The sequence below is a fragment of the Bubalus bubalis genome, chromosome 8 (assembly GCF_019923935.1).
Source record: "Bubalus bubalis isolate 160015118507 breed Murrah chromosome 8, NDDB_SH_1, whole genome shotgun sequence".
In the NCBI taxonomy this organism is placed as follows: Eukaryota; Metazoa; Chordata; class Mammalia; order Artiodactyla; family Bovidae; genus Bubalus; species Bubalus bubalis.
This window is the reverse complement of record NC_059164.1, coordinates 12,606,729-12,628,739: the sequence shown is the minus strand read 5'-3', so window position 1 is coordinate 12,628,739 and position 22,011 is coordinate 12,606,729.

The window sequence follows — 22,011 nt, the reverse complement described above, 5'->3', positions numbered from 1 at the left end:
AAAAAAGCTAGCTTTCTCTGTTGAAAGCATCAGAAAACCAAATATCACTTGGCTAAAATAAAAACAAAATGATTTCCTTTTTATAAGGCCATGTAGATATGTCTACATGTATTCATGTATAATGTGAATTTAACTCAGATGACCATTATATCTACTACTGTGGGCAAGAATCCCTTAGAAAAAATGGAGTAGCCATCAAAGTCAACAAAAGAGTCCGGAATGCAGTACTTGGATGCAATCTTAAAAATGACAGAATGATCTCTGTTCGTTTCCAAGGCAAACCATTCAATATCACAGTAATCCAAGTCTATGCCCCAACCAGTAATGCTGAAGAAGCTGAAATTGAAAGGTTATATGAAAACCTACTAGACCTTCTAAAACTAACACCCGCAAAGATGTACTTTTCATTATAGGGGACTGGAATGCAAAAGTAGGAAGTCAAGAGATACCTGGAGTAACTGGCAAATTTGGCTTTGGAGTACAAAATAAAGCAGGGCAAAGGCTAACAGAGTTTTGCCAAGAGAATCCACTGGTCATAGCAAACACCCTCTTCCAACAACACAAGAGAAGACCCTAGACATGAACATCACCAGATGGTCAACACTGAAATCAGATTGATTATATTCTTTGCAGCCAAAGATGGAGAAGCTCTATACAGTCAGCCAAAACAAGATCGGGAGCTGACTGTGGCTCAGATCATGAACTCCTTATTGACAAATTCAGACTTAAATTGCAGAAAGTAGGGAAAACCACTAGACCATTCAGGTATGACCTAAATCAAATCCCTTATGATTATACAGGGGAAGTGAGAAATAGATTTAAGGGACTAGTCTGATAGAGTGCCTGATGAACTATGGACGGAGGTTTGTGACATTGTACAGGAGACAGGGATCAAGACTATCCCCAAGAAAAAGGAATGAAAAATGGTTGTCTGACGAGGCCTTACAAATAGCTGAGTAAAGAAGAGAACTAGCTAGAGGCAAAGAAGAAAAGGAAAGATATAAGCATTTGAATGCAGAGTTCCAAAGAATAGCAAGGAGAGACAAGAAAGCCTTCCTCAGTAATCAACGCAAAGAGATAGAGGAAAATAATAGAATGGGAAAGACTAGAGATCTCTTCAAGAAAATTAGAGATACCAAGGGAATATTTCATGCAAAGATGGGCTCAATAAAGGACAGAAACTGTAGGGACCTAAGAGAAGCAGAAGATACTAAGAAAAGGTGGCAAGAATACACAGAACTGTACAAAAAAGATCTTCATGACCCAGATAACCACGATGGTGTGATCACTCACCTAGAGCCAGACATCCTGGAATGTGAAGTCAAGTGGGCCTTAGGAAGCATCACTACAAACCAAGCTAGTGGAGGTGATGGAATTCCAGTTGCTGCTGGTGCTGCTGCTAAGTCGCTTCAGTCGTGTCCAACTCTGTGTGACCCATAGACAGCCGCCCATCAGGCTCCCCCGTCCCTGGGATTCTCCAGGCAAGAACACTGGAATGGGTTGCCATTTCCTTCTCTAATGCAGGAAAGTGAAGAGTGAAAGTGAAAGTCGCTTCAGTCGTATCCTACCCCATGGACTGTAGCCTACGAGATTCCTCCATCCATGGGATTTTCCAGGCAAGAATACTGGAGTGGGTTGCCATTTCCTTCTCCAGGAATTCCAGTTGAGCTATTTCAAATACTAAAAGATGAAAGTGCTGCACTTAATATGCCAGCAAATTTGGAAAACTCAGCAATGGCCACAGAACTGGAAAAGGTCAGTTTTCATTCCAATCCCAAAGAAAGGCAATGCCAAAGAATGCTCAAACTACCACACAATTGCACTCATCTCACATGGTAGTAAAGTAATGCTCAAAATTCTCCAAGCCAGGCTTCAGCAATATATGAACAGTGAACTTCCAGATGTTCAAGCTGGATTTAGAAAAGGCAGAGGAACCAGAGATCAAATTGTCAACATCCAATGGATCATCAAAAAAGCAAGAGAGTTCCAGGAAAACATCTATTTCTGCTTTACCAACTATGCCAAAGCCTTTAAATTCTGAAAGAGATGAGAATACCAGACTACCTGACCTGCCCCTTGAGAAACCTGTATACAGCTCAGGAAGCAACAGTTAGAACTGGACATGGAACAACAGACTGGTTCCAAATAGGAAAAGGAGTACGTCAAGCCTGTATGTTGTCACCCTGCTTATTTAATTTATATGCAGAGTAGATCATGAGAAATTCTGGGCTGGAAGAAACACAAGCTGGAATCAAGATTGCTGGGAGAAATATCAATAACCTCAGATATGCAGATGATACCACTCTTATGGCAGAAAGTGAAGAAGAACTAAAAAGCCTCTTGATGAAACTGAAAGAGGAGAGTGGAAAAGTTGGCTTAAAGCTCAACATTCAGGAAACTAAGATCACGGCATCCAGTACCATCACTTCAGGCAAATTGATGGGGAAACAGTGTCAGACTTTATTTTTTTGGGCTCCAAAATCACTGCAGATGGTGATTACAGCCATGAAAATAAGACACTTACTCCTTGGAAGGAAAGTCATGATCAACCTAGACAGCTTATTAAAAAGCAGAGACATTACTTTGTTAACAAAGGTCCATCTAGTTAAGGCTATGGTTTTTCCAATAGTCATGCATGGATATGAGAGTTGGACCATAAAGAAAGCTGAGCACCAAAGAATTGATGCTTTTGAACTGTGGTGTTGGAGAAGACTCTTGAGAGTCCCTTGGACTGCAAGGAGATCCAACTATTCCATCCTAAAAATCAGTCCTGGGTATTCATTGGAAGGACTGATGTTGAAGCTGAAACTCCAAACTTTGGCCACCTGATGCGAAGGCCTGATTCATTTGAAAAGACCCTGATTCTGGGAAAGATTGAGGGTGGGAGGAGAAGGGGACAACAGATGAGATGGTTGGATGACATCACCAACTCAATGGACATGGATTTGGGTGGACTCCAGGAGCTGGTGATAGACAGGGAGGCCTGGCATGCTGTGGTTCATGGGGTCACAAAGAGGTGGACACGACTGAGCGACTGAACTGAACTGAATTATAGTTTCTTCACAAATCGTCTTTGTTTAGAAGTTATCACTGGTGACTGCAGCCATGAAATTAAAAGACACTCCTTGGAAAAAAAGCTATGACAAACCTACACAGTGTATTAAAAAGTGAAGACATCATTGCTGATTAAAGCTGCATGGTCAAAGCTATGTTTTTCCAGTAGTCATGTATAAATGTAAGGGTTGGACCATGAAGAAGGCTGAGCAGCAAAGAGTTGATACTTTAAAATTGTTGTGTTAGAGAAGACTCTTGAGAGTCCCTTGGACAGTTAGGATATCAAACCAGTCAATGAAAGGAAATCAATCCTGAATGTTCATTGGAAGGACTGATGGTGCAACTGAAGTTTCAATACTTTGGCACTTAAGACCCTGCTGCTGGGAAAGATTGAGGGCAGGAGGAAAGGGGGGGTGACAGAGATTAAGATGATTGGATGACATCACGAAGTCAATGGACATGAGTTCAAGCAAATCCTGGGAGATGGTGAAGGACAGGGAAGCCTGGTTGCTTCAGTCCATGGGGTCACAAAGAGTTGGATATGACTCCGCGACTGAACAACAAATGTTAGTATGGGAAGAGCACCCGAGATTTGGAACTAGCAAACCTTGCTCACACATGGCCTCAGTCACACTTTTTTCTGTGATGCTTGATAAATTATCAAAGCTCTCTGAGCCCATAAATAAAATAACTAAGAACCCATTTTCATCCCATAAATATTGAGTCCACAATGTAAGCTCTATGACATTTGGAACACAGAAGGTAGGAAATAATATTTGTTGTAAAATCAACTATACCTTAGACATATAAAAGCTTACAGAAAAAAGTGGCAATCAAGACTCAGTTCCCTGCAGCCAGGGAAGTCTAGGAACTATCTGTTCCATCAGGTAAGAAATCAGGACATTTTAGTACAGTTAGGGTGGGTACAGAGAAGAACCCAAATGTGGGAAACTACAAACAATTCCCTATCCCAATGCAATAGCACAGGGGCTTCCCAGGTGGCTTAGTGATCAAGAATCCACCTGCAAATTGGGGAGATGTGGGTTCAATCCCTGGTCAGGAAGATCACCTGGAGAAGGAAATGGCTGCCCACTCCAGTAAACTTGCCTGGGAAATCCCATGGACAGAGGATCCTGGTAGGCTATAGTACATGGGGTCACAAAGAGTCTGACACAACTTAGTGACTAAACAATATATAGTAGCATAAAGGTGGAAAGGAATAATGAACCATGAGTTCAGAGAGAAAGCCTGGGGCATATCATGAAGGAACTGGTGGTCCCGGCAAAGACATTTGGCTTTCATCCCAAAGCAAAGGGGAACCCCTGAAAGGTTTTAAGCAAGGAAGCGTCATGATTAGGTGTGTGTTTCAAAATATTCTCTCCAGCTGCTGTGCTGAGAAAGATCGGAAGAGAGCAAGACTCTGTAGAGAAACCAATATAGGCAAACGATGGCAGTGGAGATGGCAGTGGAGATAGAAAGATAGGAATAAATGTGAGAGACATTAAAATCTAGAATCTAAGTGTTAACAATTGATTATAGAGTCACTGAGAGAATGAGAGGAGTAGGAGAGGAAGCTGAAATTTCTAATTCTTATAACTTTTCACGCAGATAGTAAATGCAGGAAGAAGAGCAGGTATATTTAGGGGAGGGCAAAGAAATAATGAAAAAAATTACATTTGATAGATAATCATAAGCTATCGATGTCCTATCTATTGCAGCTGTCCAATTGGCTGTTATATTGAAGCTCAAGAGAGAGATCTAAGAGAAATGAGTTTGAAAGTCCTCAGCATGTCGATGCTTACTGAAACCAGGAGTAGATGAGATTGGTCTTGGTGAATGCACAAAGCAGAAAACGATAGTCTAGACTCAGCAGTGGCTTTAGGCCCAGTGCAGCACTTCAGGCAGTGTCTGTGAATCATGGCTACATGCTAGAATCATTGGGAGGCTTGTAAAGAATAGTGATTCCAGGACGCTACACCAGACCAATTAACTCAGAATCTCCTGTCTGGGCACCGACATTCTTTCAAAGCTTCCCAGGTGACTGCAATACACAGCTATGATTGAGAACTCTTCCATGCTGGAATGTGCCCAGTAACTATATGCTAAGTGAATAAACAAATAGGTGAACAAATATGAGATTGCACAGAGACTCCAAAAACAGAAAAAGTGATGGGGATACTGATAGCAAGCAGTGTAACAGAAAATTAAGATGTGAGAAAACAGAGTACAGTCAGTGGTAAAGAATGCGCCTGCAATGCAGGAGACCTAGGAGATGTAGGTTCAATCCCTGGTTCGGGAAGGTCCCCTGGAGAAGGAAAAGGCAACCCGCTCCAGTATTCTTGCCTGAAAAATCCCATGGACAGAGGAGCCTGGTGGGCTACAGTCCAAGGGGTCTCGAAGAGTCAGATATGACTGAGTGCGCACATATACATACAAAGGGGAAAAAAACACATTTAGCAGGAAGAGAATCATTAGAGCCTGGAAGACAATGTAGGTAATTTAATCACAAATAGTTTTCAGAAACATGGGAAAAGGAATTTGCTGGCAACATGAAATAAGACTCTTAAGTACCTGACCAACCTGAGAAAAATAGGTAGTGAGAAAATCAGTGCATTGAAACCCAGCAAAGCTTCAGTGTACCAGCCCTTTTCAATCACTTGGAGGAAAAATGATGTGTTCAGTATGTCCTCCTTCTCCATGTTTGAACCTTTAAGCAGGGTATTTGGATTCACAGACTGAACCCAACTCAGATTGTCTCCCCTTCCAGCACACTGCTGTACTTCTTAAATGACACCAGGCTTCCAAGCAAGATTGATTGTAAACTTGAAAAGGTTACATGTGATGTAATGAATAACACATGCTATTCCCTCAAGCGCATCTCTGGAATGACACACACCAAGGATCCTGCAAGCTTTCGTAAATTAGAAAAGATTGGGAAGAGATCTCACAGACAAGCGCCAAAAGAGAATTTCCTATTATGCTCACTTAATAAACTGCTCTATCTTGAATTCATTCACTCAATGAATACTTAATGAAGACTTGTAAACTGTTTTTGGAGTTCCATAAATGTTTGTCGACAAATGGGGAGATGAATGGATATAATGTGCCAATCAAAGTTCGAGGGGCTATGAGAAAAAGAAAATAACTCAAAGATGGGAATTGATCTTAATAGAGACTGCAATAACCCCTTTTGAGAAAATATGATAAGTGCTATCCAATTGTTACACATTTTACTAGGAAAATACAGAATACAAGGGAAGAAGGGAATATTTCCAATTGGAGTGCTAGGAAAGAACTTTTGCCAGAAGTTGTGTTTAAGCTGAACCTTGAAAAATCTAGATGTGCAGATTTTGGGAAAAGATATTTGAGGTAAAGAAAGAGGTGGACTGTGTTGATGTGTGGAAGATGGAGAACAGTTAAATTTGAACAAGATCTGAAGTTTATGAAGGACAATTATAAGGCAACAATTTTGAAAAGGTACATTGAGAGTTTGCATGGAGATCTTTTAAAGTTTTTAATGATTGAGCACAGGATAGTTAACTGCTAATATTTGTTGAATGTCTTCTACAGTCCAGGCACATTGTAATTACAAAAATTACCTTAATTAAGGTTTATAATAACCTCCTTTGTAGGTTCATGAAGTCCTTCTTAACAAAATATAATTGATGCTGGGGAAAACCAATTAAAATATCTCAGTTGAAATTGAATTTATGTTTTCATGGTAAATTATAGGGGAAAAATGATTAGAATATTAACTTTAAAAATGATTAACATTATGACAGATGTTTATCTTTTGTCAACAACACATATACATTATAATTGCAACTTTACACTAATTCTTAAAACTAAGAAAGAGTAATTCAAATACATTTTAGGGGGAGAGGCATATTTTTCCAAGAAAATTACATGACTGCATAATATAATATTCTTCAGTTTATATTTTCAGCATGATTGTAAAGAGGGTTGGTTTTTGCAAAATTATTTGAGTTTTTCATGAATTTCCTTAGAACTTTGATATCAAAGCTATTTTTCTTTGAAATACCTATCATGTTATTGTGCTCAATAATTTGTGTGTGTGTGTGTGGAGTGTTAACATGTTTAACTCTGCCAAATATAACATTTGTTGGTAGCTCTGTGTGTAATTCAAATATTTCTCCAGTTCCATTGACTTTATGACATCTTGCATCATTTGCATCATTTATATTTTTATTTTATAGTCATTTGCATTATAATTCCTAACGGTCATTACCATTATCTGAACGTGCAGGAGTTTTGTACTCTCAGTGAGAGCTGACCTGCATTGATGGAAAGGGCCAAGGTCTTGAGTGGGGAGGTCAGCTGAAGAGGTAACTCACTAGTCAATATTTTCATATTATGACATGCTTTATTTTCCTATAAAATCTTGGATAGTAAATGCCAAGATAATGAGATCTTCCTGTGTTTTATGACTTCTATTTTACCGACAAGAAAACTGAGGCTCAATGGAAGTCAGTGTGCCCATAGCCACACAGCTCATGAATGACAAAACCAGAATTTGAAGGCAGTCTAATTTGAGTGTTGAACCATTTATGTAGGTGTGGGCCAAGTGCTTTCAGTTGTCACTTAGAGATAAGTCACTACCAGAAACTTATAAAGCATGGAAAGCTTATCTTTCCTGTATTGCCTAACTTGTGTTTTTCCCCCTACCTTCTAAAATTACACAGACTGATCTTAATTTTCAGTCTTTTCCCCCTAATATATATAATTAATGCATTAAAAATTGTGTTAATCCCAACACACAAATTTTGATATGACAGTCTCTTCACTGACCCATAAATTATTTAGAAGTATGTTTTTAAATTTCATAATATCATCTTTTGGCTATTTACTTTTCATTTTGCGGCATTGAGATTTAAAAATAATACCTGCATGATGTAGGGAATCTAGATCCACTGGTGTTTGTAAAGATTTGTTTTGAAACCATTATGCGGTCAGTTTTTGTAAATGATGTGTAAGTATTTAAAAAGTGTGTGTGTTCTTTAACTGTTTGATGTAGAATTCTATGTAAGTATGTTAGAGCACACTTAAATTTCTTGAAGCATATACTAAATCTTAGCATTTTTTATTTGCTTGATTCATGAATTACAGAAAGAAATGTATTAAGGTCTTGCAATATGATTATGCACACATCAACTTTTTGTTGTAGTTTTGTCAATTGTGTTTGTTGTTGTTGTAACCACTAACTCATGTTTGACTCTTTGTGACCCCATGGGCTGTAGATGCCAGACTCCTCTGTCCTTGACTATCTCCCAAAGTGTGCTCAAGGTCATGTCCACTGAGCCAGTGATGCTATCTAATCATCTCACTCCCTGCTGCCCCCTTCTTCTTTGGTCATCAATTATTTTTAAGTTTAGTATTTTTATATCTTGGTGTTTTTGTTCCTCATCACTATTTAGTGTGCTTTTTCATCTGATATAAAACACATTTTAAATTTCACTTAAAAACTACTTTGTCAGATATGTTACAGTGATACCAACGTGCTTTTCATTAGCATGTTCCTAGAATGACTTTTTTATCCTCTTAATTTCAGCTCTTTGTGTCATATTTTACATGCATCTCATAAGCAGTGGAGTTGATTTTTATAAAATCTATTGTCTTTTGTGCTTCCCAGGTGGTTCAGATGGTAAAGAATCTGCTTGCAAAGCAGAAGACTTAGGTTTGATCCCTGAGTTTGGAAGATCCCCTGGAGAAGGGAATGGCAACCCACTTCAGTATTCTTGCCTAGAGAATTCTATGGACAGAGGAGCTCGGCAGGCTATAGTCCATGGGGTCACAAAGAGTCGGACACGACTAAGCAACTGAAAGTTTCACTTTGCACTCTTTTAACTGGTGAATTTAATTTATTTACATTTATTTTGAGTATGGATACACATGGGTATTATACATGGTTATTTCTACCATATGCATTCTACTTAGCTTACTTTTTTGTTTCTTCTTATTCTTTTCAGGATTCTAGTTAACTAATAGGTTGGTTGTTTTTTTTTTTTTTTTTATCACTGCCCATGGTTTAAAACTCATAGATTCTATTTCTCATCCTTTAGTGATACTTTTAAACTATTAACATAAATTATTTACATAGCAGTACCTAAATCCTGGCAATATTTACTCTCTTCTGAAAATTAAAAAGATATTAGTTGCTTTACCTTCAAGCTTGTTTTTTGTTTTTTATAGTTTTCTAATATTTCTGCTTTGTTTTTATATCCTTAAATTTGTTACTATTGTCATTGCTGATGCTCAGATATATCCACATGTCTATGAATGTGCTTTTTATCACTGTATCTTTTATCCCACTCCTTCTGTATGAATTCTGTTATTTTCTTTATAAAAAATTATAATACATTATTAAAAATATATTGACACTTTTTGTGTGTAATTTTTGTGCCTTTCTTGCTTGTGTCTTCTGTTTATTGTTGCTTTTAAGATTTTAGGTTCAATAGCTTCACTGTGATGGATTTAGGTGTGGAGTTCTTTTTTATTTAAGGTTTTTGGAAGTCACGCAGTTCTTGATTCTATGGATTCATGTATTTCATCATTTCTGGAAAATTCTCAAGCCTTTCAAGAGAGCTTCTTCCCCTTTTTCCCTATTCTATCCTTCTGGAACTCCTCATAGCTGTGTGGGGACCTTTGTTTCCTTTTCCTTCTCATAATTTCCCAGTGATACAAGTCCTTCTGATATGCTCAGTTAGACCTGCCAGTTCACCAGTTCTTCAAATGTCTAATCTGTTTATTTCATTAGTTTTAAACATCATGTTTTTCTTTCTTATTCTTTTACCTAACATAACTACTATTTTTCATATTCTCTTGTTCTCTTTTAGAATTTCAATTTTTTCATGTCTTAATTGTTTTAAACATAATTTATATTCTGCTTCAGATTATCATTCCATTATCTCAACTTTTGGGGTGATAATTCTGCTATTTTTGTTCACTCTCACTCTCCTTGTGTGTTTTGTAATTTTTTTTTATCATGAGCTCTCTTCTTCAGCATGACTATTTTTTTCCTATTAGAATTTCATATAGTGGGAGCATTTCTTTAGAGTGTTTTGTATGGGGCAGGAACTTGGGGTACTTTTGGTCCAAAGCCAATTTTATATTAATTCCTCAGCCTGGGGCGAGGGTTTAACCTTCTTGAGTAGGTTAAATTGAAACCTGAATCTATTTGAGACACAGGTCTGTGGTTATCAAATTACAGATATAACACTTTTGTTTTGATTTCTCCACACAGAACTGAAAGAGATGGGAATACCAGACCACCTGACCTGCCTCTTGAGAAACCTGTATGCAGGTCAGCAAGCAACAGTTAGAACTGGACATGGAACAACAGACTGGTTCCAAATGGGAAAAGGAGTACGTCAAGGCTGTATATTGTCACCCTGCTTATTTAACTTATCTGCAGAGTACATCATGAGAAATGCTGGGCTGGAAGAAGCACAAGCTGGAATCAAGATTGCCGGGCGAAATATCAATAACCTCAGATATGCAGATGACACCACCCTTATGGCAGAAACTGAAGAGGAACTAAAAAGCCTCTTGATGAAAGTGAAAGAGGAGAGTGAAAAAGTTGGCTTAAAGCTCAACATTCAGAAAACGAAGATCATGGCATCTGGTCCCATCACTTCAGGCAAATAGATGGGGAAACAATGGAAACAGTGGCTAACTTTATTTTTGGGGGCTCCAAAATCACTGCAGATGGTGATTGCAGCCATGAAATTAAAAGATGCTTACTCCTTAGAAGGAAAGTTACGGCCAACCTAGACAGCATATTAAAAAGCAGAGATATTACTTGGTCAACAGAGGTCCGTCTAGTCAGGGCTATGGTTTTTCTGGTAGTCATATATGGATGTGAGCGTTGGACTATAAAGAAAGCTAAGTGCCAAAGAATTGATGCTTTTGAACTGTGGTGTTGGAGAAGACTCTTGAGAGTACCTTGGACTTCAAAGAGATCCAACCAGTCCATGCTAAAGGAGATCAGTCCTAGGTGTTCATTGGAAGGACTAATGTTGAAGCTGAAACTCCAATACTTTCGCCACCTGATGTGCAGGGCTGACTCATTTGAAAAGATCCTGATGCTGGGAAAGATTGAGGGCAGGAGGAGAAGGGGATGACAGAGGATGAGATGGCTGGAGGGCATCACCGACTCAATGGACATGAGTTTGGGTAAACTCCGGGAGTTGGTGATGGACAGGGAGGCCTGGTGTGCTGAGTTTCACGGGATCACAAACAGTCAGACACGACTGAATGACTGAACTGAACTGAACTGAACCCAGGACCAAGGTAGAAACACATAAATGTATCTATTTTCTTCCTTTGCTAGGGAACAAGTGCATTTCTTAGTTCCCCACTTCACAGATGGTGCAGTCTTTTCAGGGTATCGGGTTTAGGTGGGGAGTAATTCCAATTTTTTTTATCATTTGAGTCCTGTATTAATTCACTCAGGCTGCCATGGACTGGGGGGCTTAAACACCAGAAATTTATTTTTTTCAGAGTTGGGGTGACTGGAGGTACAAGATTAGGGTGTCAGCAGGTCAAGTTCTGGTGAGAATTCCCTTCCTGGTTTACAGATGGCCACCTTCTTTCTGTGTCCTCATATGATGGAGAGGAAGGAGAGAGAGAAAAAGTGAGCTATCTCTCTGGTGTCTCTTCTTAAAAGAGAAAAATAATTGTATATTTTTATGCACTATTGTATATTAATGCATATAGGTGGAATCTAGACAAACGGTATAGATGATCTTATTTGAAAAGCAGAAATAGAGACACAGACCAAGGGAACAAAGGTATGGATACCAAGAGGGAAAAGAGAGTGAAAAGAATTGGAAGATTGGAATTGACACATATACACTATTGATACTATGTAGAAAATAGATAATTAATGAGAACATATTGCATAGATCAGGGAACTCTACTTAATGCACTGTAGTGACCTGAATGAGAAGGAACTCCAAAAAAGAGGGGATATATGTATGTATGTGGCTGATTCATTTTGCTATGCAGTAGAATGTAACACCACATTTAAAGCAACTATACTTGAATAAAGATTAATTAAAAACTTAATTTTTGCAAAGGGCACTAATCTGATTAAACTAACGTCCCACCCTTCTGACTTTATCTAACCAAGCATGCATGCATGCTAAGTCGCTTCAGTCGTGTCTGACTCTTTGCAACCATGTGAACTGTAGCCCTCCAGATTCCTCTGTCCATGGGATTTTCCAGGCAACAATACTGGAATGCGTGGCCATGTCCTCCTCCAGGGGATCTTCCCAACCCAGGGATCGAACCCACATTTCTTACGTCTGCTGCGTTGGCAGGCGGGTTTTTTAGTCCTAGCACCACCTGGGAAGCCCTACCATAAATACCTCCAAATACCCCATCTCCAAATACCATCTTACTGGGGAGCTAGCTGGTGGTGGTTTAGTCGCTCAATCGTGTCCGACTCTTGCGACTCCATGGACTGTAGCCCACCAGGCTCCTCTGTCCATGGGATTTTCCAGGCAAGAATACTGGAGTGGGTTGTCATTTCCTTCTCCAGGGGATCTTCCTGACCCAGGAATCGAACCCAGGTCTCCTGCTTTGCAGGCCGATTTTGGGGAGTTAGGGCTCCAATATGTGAATTTGAGGGAGACACAAACATTCAATCCTTTGTCTGCTGTCCCCATGTGGATATTAAAGCCCGACTTCCAGTTTACCAAGAGCAAGGCTCTCACTCATCCCACACCCCGTGGCAGCACCAGCTCACACAGCTGCTTAGTGCTCTAGTCTTCTGTTTCCACTACAGATCTGGAGCCTAGGGATTTTATCTGCTCTTTTTGAATCCACTCTCTAACACGTCTAGGGTTTTTCAGGTTTTCTAGTGTTACCTTATTGTCAGAAGCAGAAGTCTCTCACAGCCAGTTTTTTCCTTTCATTTACGTAATCTAAATAAGTTGTCTGAATTTCCATTCCTTCCCTTTTAAAAAAAGGATGATGTACACAAGTATTATTTTCATTCATCTCATACAGTAATTCTGAGAAAGAGCAATTAGAGAGAGCAATATGTTGCAAATTAAAAATGTTAAATATAGCAAAAGCAAATAGAGATTCTCTAATAATGCATTTTAATTATAACGCACTGATATTACACATTTTATCTGAGGATATTAAACTGTATTATAACTACATTATAATTCCTTGAAGAGACCATGAATGTTTCTAACCCAACAAACCACAGAGCAATAAAGGACCATCTGAGATTTGATTGTAAATTTAGTATTATTGACTCCCATTTTAAAGATTATAAGTACTATTTCTAGAATGTTATCCTACTGGTAAAGAGCAGGGCATCTTTCTCAGGACATGAGTTGAATAATTATAGTGATTTATTTCAAAGAGGAATCCTGTAGGGTGAACAGTTCTGGCAAAAGTGAGAAGGAGTTAAATACACAAATAATCGTGACTGGGGGCAGTGTGAACATAGAGCATTGGAGGCCCTGGAGTTTCTTTATGGTCTTGCTATATTCCAATGGTTCTGGGACAGATCATATTCTCCTGTGCCTTCCTTTTTTCTTCTAGAAATAAAGAAAAACAAGATTCATTGAAAAAAAATTGTTATTAACCATGAGGTCAAACCTACTGTGGTTAGTACCTGGAGAGGACAGAGAATGGGAAAACTGACCTAACTTTCTTCATAATTTCCAAAGGTAGAGTCTGTCTGGGGGTTTAGATCCAGGGTTAGGTTAATCCTTCCAGGAATAGGGATAATATTATGGAATCAAACTGACTTCTATGATATCCTCCAGAACAGAAATTAGTGCAAACTCCAGACAGATCTTCCGTTGGAAACAAGTAAGGCCCACCATTAAGGATTAATTCACAAAACTGTCTTGGAAAGAAACTGATAACCAAATACTAGTGCCTGCTTATGAAAGCCCTCTGGCATTCTCCTTGCTGGTTTTTAAGGGATTTAGCTCCATTCTAAGTACTTATGGTTGATATTCAGCCAACGTCGCTCAGTCGTGTCTGACTCTTTGATACCCCATGGACTGGGACTGTAGCCCACCAGGCTCCTCCCTCCACGGGATACTCCAGGCAAGAGTACTGGAGTGGGTTGCCATTTCCTTCTCCAGGGGATCTTCCTGACCCAGGGATCGAACCCCGGTATCCCGCATTGTAGGCAGATACTTTAACCTCTGAGCCACCAGGAAAGCCCAACATAAGGCCACCAGTTGCTAAAATATGAAGACTTCTACACTAGTGGATGTGCTGCCCTGGTGGCTCAGATGGTAAAGAATCTGCCTGCAATGTGGAAGACCTGGGTTCAGTCTCTGGGTTGGGAAGATTCCCTGGAGAAGGGAAAGGCAACCCACTCCAGTTTTCTTGCCTGGAGAACTCCATGGACAGAGGAGCCTGGTGGGCTACAGTCCATGAGGTCGCAAAGAGTTAGAGACGACTGAGCAACTAACATACACACACATACACACACTAGTGGGTAAAATGCAACTGTCCTGAGGGTTCAAAGGGCCCTGGTCACTTAGCCCCTCTTTTGTTTCCCCACACTTTGCAACCCACATCTCCCCCTCTTCACAGGAAAGATTTGCTCCTGGTATGTTGCCCCAGGGCCCTCTGCAAGCCCTAGAGCCAGAGTCTGTTCTAAATAAATGGTCCTGTATTGTGGATTAAATGTTTTGCATGTTCTCTTCTCCTGAGCCTGCAGGCCTGAATTGAACTAGAGCCTCCAGGTTCCAACCTCTACTGCTTTCAATGTATATATTTTAACAATCTGACTTTATGAGTTTCCAGACTTTGGCTTAACTGGCCGTTTGACTTCCCATCTTCCTGACCATGTTGGAGGCATGGTCTCAATACCAGTGAAACTAGAGATTTGGTCTTCCCCAGTGGCTCGGTGGTAAAGAATTCGCCTGCCAATTCAGGAGACTAAGAGATGATTCAGGTTCCATCTCTGGATCAGAAAGATTCCTTGGAGGAGGAAATGGCAACCTGCTTCAGTATTCTTCCTGGGGAAAATTCCATGCACAGAGGAGCTGGGCAGTCCATGGTGTCACAAAGAGTTGGAAATGACCGAACACACATACACTAGACTTTTAGATTTCACAGATTAAATAAATATATAATTTAGATATTTTGCAGACTGATACAATCTTATCAAATTTTGTTTCACCAAGACCATTAATTAAAAAAAATCATCTGCTATAATTATGCTATGTAAGAAAGAGAAGGACAAAGTCAGAACAATCCCCACTAAAGAATTTATCTAAATCAAACCCCTATGATTATACAGTGGAAGTGAAAAATAGATTCAAGGGATTAGGTCTGATAGACGGAGTACCTGAAGAACTATGGATGGAGGTTCATGACATAGTATAGGAAGCAGTGATCAAGATCATACCCATGAAAAAGAAATGCAAAATAGCAAAATGATTGTCTAATGAGGCCTTACAAATAGCTGAGAAAAGAAGAGAAGCTAAAGGCAGGGGGGAAAAGGGAAGATATACCCATCTGAATGCAGAGTTTCAAAGAATAGCAATGAGAGATAAGAAAGCCTTCCTAACTGATCAGTGCAAACAAGTAGAGAAAAACAATCAGTTCAGTTCAGTCGCTTAGTCATGTCCGACTCTTTGCGACAAAATGGACTGCAACCCATCAGGCCTCCCTGTCCATCGCCAACTCCCGGAGTTTATGCAAACTCATGTCCACTGAGTCAGTGATGCCATCCAACCATCTCATCCTCTATCGTCTCCTTCTCCTGCCTTCAATCTTTCCCAGCATCATGGTCTTTTCAAATGAGTCAGCTCTTCACATCAGGTGGCCAAAGTATTGGAGTTTCAGCTTCAGCATCAGTCCTTCTAATGAATATTCAGAACTGATTTCCTTTAGGATTGATGGGTTTGATCTCCGTGCAGTCCAAGGGACTCTCAAGAGTCTACTCCAACACCACAGTTCAAGAGCATCAATTCTTCAGCGCTCAACTTTATTGTTCAACTCTCACATCCATACATGGCTATTGGAAAATCCATAGCTTTGAATAGATGGGCCTTTGTTGGCAAAGTAATGTCTCTGCTTTTGAATATGCTATCTAGGTTGGTCATAACTTTCCTTCCAAGGAAAGTTAATTTTAATTTTATGGCATCTTTTAATTTCATGGCTGCAGTTGCCATCTGCAGTGATTTTGGAGCCCCCAAAATAGTCTGTCACTGTTTCCCCATCTATTTGCCATGAAGTGAAGGGACCAGATGCCATGATCTTAGTTTTCTCAATGTTGAGCTTTAAGCCAACTTTTTTACTCTCCCCTTTCACTTTCATCAAGAGGCTTTTTAGTTCCTCTTCACTTTCTGCCATAAGGGTGGTGTCATCTGCATATCTGAGGTTATTGATATTTCTCCCAGCAATCTTGATTCCAGCTTGTGCTTCTTCCAGCCCAGCATTTCTCATGATGTACTCTGCATAGAAGTTAAATAAGCAGGGAGACAGTAAACAATGAATGGGAAATACTAGAGATCTCTTCAAGAAAATTAGAGATACCAAGAGAACATTTCATGCAAAGATGGGCTCGTTAAGGACAGAAATGGTCTGGATCTAGCAGAAACTGAAGGCATTAAGAAGAAGTGGCAAGAATATACAGAAGTACAATACAAAAAAGATCTTCATAACCCAGAAAACCATGATGATGTGATCACTCACCTAGAGCCAGACATTTTGGAAGGCAAAGTCAAGTGAGCCTTAGGAAGGAAGCATCACAACAAACAAAGCTAGTGGAGGAGATGGAATTCCAGTTGAGCTATTTCAAATCCTAAAAGATGATGCTGTGAAAGTGGTGCTGTCAAAATGCCAGTAAATTTGGAAAACTCAGCAGGGGCCACAGGGCTGGAAAAGGTCAGCTTTCATGCCAATCCCAAAGAAAGACAATGCTGAAGAATATTCAACCTATGTCACAATTGCACTCATCTCACATACTATCAAAGTAATACTCAAAATTCTCCAAGCGAGGCTTCAATAGTACATGAACCCTGAACTTCCAGATGTTCAAGCTGGATTTAGAAAGGCAGAGGAACCAGAGATCAAATTGCCAACATCTTTTGGATCATCAAAAAAACAAAAGAATTCCAGAAAAACATCTACTTTTGCTTTATTGATTATGCCAAAGCCTTTGACTGTGTGGATCACAATAAACTTTGGAAAATTCTTTAAGAGATGGAAATACCAGACCACCTTACCTGCCTCCTGAGAAATATGTATGCCAGTCAAGAAGCAACTGTTAGAACTGGACATGGAACAACAGACTGTTTCCAAATTGGGAAAGGAGTACGTCACGGCTGTATATTGTCACCCTGCTTATTTAACTTACATGCAGAGTACATCACATGAAATGCCAGGCTGGATGAAGCACAAGTTGGAATCAAGATTGCAGGGAGAAATATCAATATCCTCAGATATGCAGATGGCATCACCCTTATGGCAAAAAGCAAAGAGGAACTAAAGAGCTTTTAGATGAAAGTGAAAGAGGAGAGTGAAAAAGTTGGCTTAAAGCTCAACATTGAGAAAACTAAGATCATGGCATCTGGTCCCTTCACTTCATGGCAAATAGATGGTGAAACAATGGAAACAGTGTCAGACTTTATTTTTTGGGACTCCAAAATCACTGCAGATGGTGACTGCAGTCATGAAATTAAAAGACGCTTGCTCCTTGGAAGAAAAGGTATGACCAACTTAGACAGCATATTTAAAAGCAGAGACATTACTTTGTCAACAAAGGTCCAGCTATTCAAAGCTATGGTTTTTCCAGTAGTCATATATGGATATGAGAGTTGAACCATAAGGAAAGTTGAGTGCTGAAGAATTGATGCTCTTTAACTGTGGTGTTGGAGTAGACTCTTGAGAGTCCCTTGGACTGCACGGAGATCAAACCCATCAATCCTAAAGGAAATCAGTTCTGAATATTCATTGGAAGGACTGATGCTGAAGCTGAAACTCCAATACTTTGACCACCTGATGGGAAGAGCTGAGTCATTTGAAAAGACCATGATGCTGGGAAAGATTGAAGGCAGGAGGAGAAGGGGACAGCAGAGGTTTAGTTGGTTGGATAGCATCACTGACTCGAGGGACTCCTTGAGCAAGCTCCAGGAGTTGGTGATGGATCGGGAAGCCTGACAGGTTGCAGTCCATGGGGTTGCAAGGAGTCCTACACGACTGAGCGACTAAGCTGAATTGAACTGAAAGAATTTATCCTATGAAAAACTCACTGTGTCTTTCTCTTTCTCATTTCATGAAAGACCAGTAGGTAATCAACCGTGGACTGGTTGTAATCAGTGATATTTGCGAACCCGCCCTAGACTCCTTTTACTAATGTTTCCAAGCTTAGCCCTAATGCAGCTCACCTGAGTCACGTGTTTTACTCATTCCGGTTGTGGTTTGGTGTTCCTGACTCTGGACTGCAGCCTGCTTCTAAAACCTAAAGTATAAAATGAAGGTAGTCTTAGTATTAATTAAGTCCTGTCCTTTCTTTCCAGGCTGCTGGGAATGAACAGGAGTCCTAACAATTCTAACATTTAATCTGGTTCTCTTTCCTGAGGCTGGACAGAGTCCATTATTTTATAGCTTGTCCTTTCCTCCTTTCCATGGAACACATTGGTATTGTGTATTTATTTGCACGTGTATTATCCAATAGTATCGGCCCTTTCTTGGTAACATGAATTACTCCATTAACAGAATGGAAATTACAAATAAGTCAGGGCTTGACACCAGGCAAAACAGTCAATACATATCCTGTAGAAAACAGTTCTCTGGCTTTGAATAAAGAGTACTTGTAAGGACCTTTCATCTATATACTCAGTTACATCAAAGAATGAGTGCCTCCAAAGCATATTATAAAACCATAGAAAAAGAGTTTTATCTGACACTTGATAATTTTACTAAACAACAGAAAGACCATAATCGATGACACTATTAGAAAGCTGTTACAACATGAAACAAACATCATAAAATCGTGAGAAGACTCAGCTAATAATGTATTTGTGACATCAATAAAATTAGTTGTTTTTCATCAGTGTTGTGAAATTTCTGATTTGTTTTAGCCTTGCGCATTATTCTATTATGGCATGATGATTCTCATTATGTTTCTCTAAGGCCTATCAACAGATAGAGTGTAGACTCTAATTATCTCTATATTTAGTCAAAATAGTCAGGCTTCATCTGTTTTCAGAACAGTTAATGTATTTGGCTCATTACTCTGGAAACACTGAGTACAATTTAGTTCCCTAAAAACACATCCAGCATTAGCTTATGTAAGGAGCATTAAGGTCCTCTGTGTGATGATTTTATTCTTTCCTATGGCAGTGAGTCAGGAAATAATAGCTATTATTTTTGATCACTTATAATGTACTGAGCACTGTGTTCACATTTTATATGCATTATTCATTTAGCTCTCACAACAACAAACTATTATTCCCAGAAGCTCATCTAGAGTCATGCATTTAGGATGTGGCAGGTGCAGGACAGTGTGATTTCAAAGCCTGAAGTCTTAACCATCGTATTATAAAAAGTACTTAATTCCACAGATGCACACTTTATGTCTGATGTTTGTACAGACCGCATACAGTTAGGTCCTCAAAGAGGTGGGACCCAGTGCTTCAACTCTGATAGGAAGATGGCATTTATTTTTATTTTTTTCTCCAGGAGGGTTATTCCCCTGATCAACATCCTTGAATGAAGTTTATTGCTCTTGGATAAAAATTCCATCTGTAAGTTCCTGGACACTTGGACTCTCCTCCATTCCAGGCCCCTTCACTTAACTGGTTCAGCTACCCTAGCCTCCCATGGTTCTGCCATTTTTCCACACAATTTCCTCCCTCAGGACTTTCTCCCATCTTCCTTCTGACTGAGACATTCTCTCTGCCCCTACTCATACCCCCAGCCTCAGTTAAATGTCATTTCCAAAGAAGCTTTTCTGGACTTCCCAGGTTATGACAGGTTCTCCTGTACTCTTTTCCATAAGGCCCTTCATAGTTATCACCACACATTATAAATATATCCTTAACTTTGTGATTATTTCTTTCTTATTATTTTCCTTTATTTCCCCCAGTTCTATTGAGATATAGTTGGCAGACATCACTGTATAAGTTGAACACCATAATGATCCGACTTACATACATCATGAAATGAATACCACAATAGGTTTAGTAAACATCCATCATCTCATATAGATTTAACATTAAAGAAATAAAAAATAAATTCTTCCTCATGATGAGAACTCTTAGAATTTACTCTCTTAGTAACCTTCATATATAACATATAGCAGTATTAATTATCTTTATTAAGTTGTATATTACACCCCGAGTACTTACTTATGCTACACTCAAGTATGCCAGGAAACTTGGAAAACTCAGTGGTGGTCACAGGACTGGAAAAGGTCAGTTTTCATTTCAATCCCAAAGAAGGGCAATGCCAAAGAATGTTCAAACTACCATACAATTGTGCTCATTTCACATGCTAGCAAGGTAGTGCTCAAAATCCTTCATGCTAGACTTCAACAGTATGTGAACCAAGAACTTGCAGATGTACAAGCTGGATTTAGAAAAGTCAGAGGAACCAAAGATCAAATTGCCAACACCTGTTGGATCATAGAAAAAGCAAGAGAATTCCAGAAAAATATTTACTTCTGCTTCATTGACTATGACAAAGTCTTTGACTGTGTGGATCACAACAAACTATGGCAAGTTCTTAAAGAGATGGGAATACCAGACCACCTTACCTGTCTTCTGAGAAACCTGTATGCAGGTCAAAAATTAACAGCTAGAACCTTACATGAAACAATGGACTGGTTCAAAACTGGGAAAGGAGTACATCAAGGCTGTATTCTGTCACACTGCTTATTTAACTTATATGTAGAGTACATTATGAGAAATGCTGGGCTGGATGAAGCACAAGCAGAAATCAAGACGGTCCAGAGAAATATTAACAACCTCAGATATGCAGATGATACCACTGTAATGGAAGAAAGTGAAGAGAAACTAAAGACCCTCTTGATGAAGGTGAAAGAGGAGAGTGAAAAAGCTAGCTTAAATCTCAGCATTCAAAAAAACTAAGATCATGGCATCCGGTCCCATCACTCCATGGCAAATAGATGGAGAAACAATGGAAACTGAGAGACTTTATTTTCTTGGGCTCCAAAATCACTGCGGATGGTGACTGCAGCCATGAAATTAAAAGACGCTTGCTCCTTGGAAGGAAAGCAGTGACACACCTAAACAACATATTAAAAAAAAGAGCGATCACTTTGACCATAAATGTCTATATAGTCAAAGCTATGGTTTTTTCAGTAGTGATAAAAATGGCTGAGCACTGAAGAATTGATGCTTTCGAATTATGGTGTTGGAGAAGACTCTTGATATTCCTTTGGACAGTGAGGAGATGAAAGCAGTCAATCCTAAAGGAAATCAACCCTGAATATTCATTGGAAGAACCGATGCTGGGGCTAAAGCTCCAATACTTTGACCACCTGACGTGAAGAACTGATTCATTGAAAAAAGTCCTGATGCTGGGAAAGATTGAAGGCAGGAGGAAAAGGGTTAGACAGAAGATGAGATGGTTGAATGGCATCATCGACTCAATGGACATGAGTTTGAGCAAACCCCAAGAGATAGTCAAGGACAAGAAAGACTGGTGTGCTGCAGTCCATGGGGTCACAAAGTGTTGAAGACAACTTAGCAATTGAACAACAGTAAGTACTTATAACTGGAAGTCTGTTACCTTTGACTACCTTCATCTAATTCTCCCCTCTCTAACTAAAATGTTAAGATCAGTCGTATCAGGGACTGTGTTGGTCTTGCTCGTTGCTATCCAGCCCCTAAAAATCCTGCCCCTGCTCCCACAGTTGTTGCTTAGAAATTAAAAGACACTTACTCCTTGGATGGAAAGTTATGACCAACCTAGACA